The 3,153-nt window shown below is 47.5% G+C and overlaps 1 protein-coding gene across 3 annotated transcripts in view; it reads right to left on the reverse strand.

Annotated features, from left to right (window-relative positions):
- LOC116845397 overlaps positions 1–3,153 on the reverse strand; it is a 14,538-nt gene that overhangs the window by 9,083 nt on the left and 2,302 nt on the right. For 2 of the 3 annotated variants that reach the window (XM_032818015.1, XM_032818013.1), the window contains exon 3: positions 985–1,613. The gene's annotated coding sequence lies outside the window, so the exon portion shown is untranslated. The remainder of the gene's footprint in view (positions 1–984; positions 1,614–3,153) is intronic. The other variant, XM_032818014.1, reaches the window with a different exon arrangement.

Raw genomic sequence — 3,153 nt, forward strand, 5'->3', positions numbered from 1 at the left:
CTCTCTCTCTCTCTCTCTCTCTCTCTCTCTCTCTCTCTCTCTCTCTCTCTCTCTCTCTCTCTCTTTCTATTTCTCACCTCCTCCGATATTTCCTCTCGGTATTTTACGAGACGCGAACTATAAATAAGCGAGCGAATGAATAAACGATATGTTATCGCTCGAGCCGACTGAAAGTTGCATCGGCTCGCATCGACGATGCGCATCTCGATTCTCGATTTGGTCCGAATTTAGCGCCACGCGGCGCGAGAGCATTTTCCACCGAGGTGGCACACAGTTCTGGTTATTTTAAGCAATTGTTAAGTGCTCTCGCGGCTACACCGAAAACACATTTACACGCTCGTTGTCCCATCAGGCCGTGATTCAGCGCGGTGCGCGAGCTCTTATCTCGCCGCTTTGTCCACCCTTAATAAATGTAGACTGCCTGGCGGATGGGTGTAATAAGTTTTGCTCTGCAATTAACCGAATCTCGTGATATTTATGAAATATCATGCTTTACGCGCGTGTCGTCCAATTAAATGCTACTCTACGTTTCTCCTCTTCGCGCTTTCCCTCTCTCTTTCTCCTCCTCCCTCCTTCTCCCTCTCTCTCTCTCTCTCTCTGTCTCTGTCTCTCCTTATCGTGCGTGCTCAATTAATCGTGATCTGTCCGGTATTCTTTTGTTTCCTACAACACGTACGGTAATTAAATAATGAAGCTGTCCCGCCAAGCTCTCTATCTCTCGCCAAATGAAAATTTATTTCTTATTTAAGAACGGATCGCATGAAGTTTTAATTGTAGAGTATTCGTCCCGTACCTGCGGACTATTAAATAATACAATTACGCCGGAAGAATTGGGCTTTCATCGCAAAGTGACGATAACACTAATATCACGTCGGAATGGCTTCGTGCACATGCACGCGCGCGCAAGTGTATATCTCGTGCATGCGTCATATTAGATTTGCGTACACGCATTCATGGGTACAGGCGCGGGAATGTACAACTCACCTATTTCAAATCGTCCGATCCCTCTTACGACATTCTTTGCAGCCTCTTGATCGGCGAATACCGCACGTTCCGGATCGAACCGCAGGTGGATGAGAACATTTCGCGAATTCGGCCGTTCACCCTGCAAGCCGAACAGTAACTCGATAATAATTGAGCGACGAAATTTGATCACGACGATACGCGAATAACTGTCTACGACTAGAAGTATGTCAGAAGCGGAAAATACGAAGCGACGATTCAGCGATCGTTCGGTGAAGTATCGCGTGACTCGAAGCGCACCGGACGACACCCGAATTCTCTCTGGTGTCTCGCGGCGAAAAACCTTTTCCACGCAGCGCGCGACACGTAACGCTTTTTATCGGGGGAGGCACACGTGTCACGCGCGAGATTATTGGCCTTTGTGAGCGGGCTGACAAATGGTCCTCCGCATATGGCGCGTCGCGCCCGACTGAGGCCAGATTTTGGTCCAGCAGCATCCTCCTCTTGCCGCGCGTCTCCCGGCCGTGCCCCACCATCGTGGACCGTGCCGTGCTTTCGGTGTAGCACGCAGGATTCGCGCATCCTTCCGCTATCGTTACCTCGAATCTCTAGCGATCCTATCTTTCGCTATATAATGTGGTTTCTCCTCCCTGAAAAGGAAAATACACGTACTGTTATTGTATATTACATTATTAAATTTGTATGCATAGCATTTGCGCATAATATATGTTCTACACACACATACACACACATACATGCAAAAGTGTTATGTACAAATGATTCCTGTGTGCGTAGAATACAGCTGCGTTCAACGCGATGACAATTTAGTAAAAAATAAAACGATATCATTACGAATTGATAATCATTCGTATTGAAGTCGTATCCGATTTCTCTACAGGACAGAGAGGGAGAGGAAGAAAGAGAGTGTGTGTATGTGTGTGAGTGTCGCGTATAACCAGCAACCGAACTCGCTGGAAAGTTTCTGGAGGATCGCCCTCGCGGGACTCATGACTGGAGTTAATACACTTTAAGAATATCACAAACGGAAATCGTGAAAGGGGCAATCTCGAAAGGTGCCATTTAATTCGAGGGAAGTCTTCGTATTTCGCGGAGTAGATTGGTTTTCCTAGCGCAGCAGGTATATGCATATGCACGAGACGAACGAGAGAGAACTTCGCCTGGACGTTGTAAGCGACGATATCGCGACGAGAGAATTAAAATTAACGGACGACAATTAAGAAGGGAGCAGTGAGAAATTGAAGAGGTTGATTTCAAAGCCGAAGGATCAAGTATCCTTGACTTCATAAACGTAACATGAATTGTTGCAGTTTACGATTACAATACCCCTAATAAACTCGCTCGTCCTCTCTTAATTCCGTGCATAATTGCTATCGATTCTCTTGCCGGTTTCGCTCGTGCTATTTAACTCGGATTAAACGAGCTGAAATAGACTCAAGTCGTACGAAGCGACAGGGAAAGAGCGCCGGGTACTTCTGCGCCGCGATTCGATTGCGACTGGTCGAGCGGAGTTTTCCTGTTGGAAAAAGAGCTCGCGACGTGCGAAGGGACCGTCGAACTCCTCGTGAACTCAAAACTTCGGATCGTCTCCCTGCGAAAGCCTGCCGCCCAATCCCGCTTGCTCATCCAGCTCACGTACGCGAGGGTGGTTGTTTTGGCGATGAGGGGTTCGCCGGGATTCGCGCTGGGTGCTCTCGGCAAAATACGAGATCCGAATTATTGGGACGCTCCTTCAAAACCACCGCGATTTCCAAGTGCGACACGTATGAAGTCGATATATCGTCGGACGATATATGCTAAGAACGTATTTCCTTTCGCCAGCCTTGTCACACACGGCAGGGACTCTGAGGGGAAAAAAAAATTATAGGCTCGTTAGAAAGGAAGACCACGCGCTGCCGAAGAACCGGATTTCCTGCGGCGATAGTGCACTCGCGGCCGAGGTCGATTCGACCTAAGTGCATTATCTGATTAATAATTGTTCGCACGAAAAACGATAACAAAATTGCCACTTCCGATTGACCAGTTAAGGACGATTATTTCGTATCCTCTTAGATTGTCGTTTTCGCATAGCATATCCATTTTGGCATTTCTCTATTTTGGCAGAATACAATCATGGTGGTCCTTTCTCTCTCTCTCTCTCTCTCTCTCTCTCTCTCTCTCTCTCTCTCTCTC

Source organism: Odontomachus brunneus, unplaced genomic scaffold (genome assembly GCF_010583005.1).
Source record: "Odontomachus brunneus isolate Ranch 3 - 2012 unplaced genomic scaffold, Obru_v1 Obru_scaffold_051, whole genome shotgun sequence".
Lineage (NCBI taxonomy): Eukaryota > Metazoa > Arthropoda > Insecta > Hymenoptera > Formicidae > Odontomachus > Odontomachus brunneus.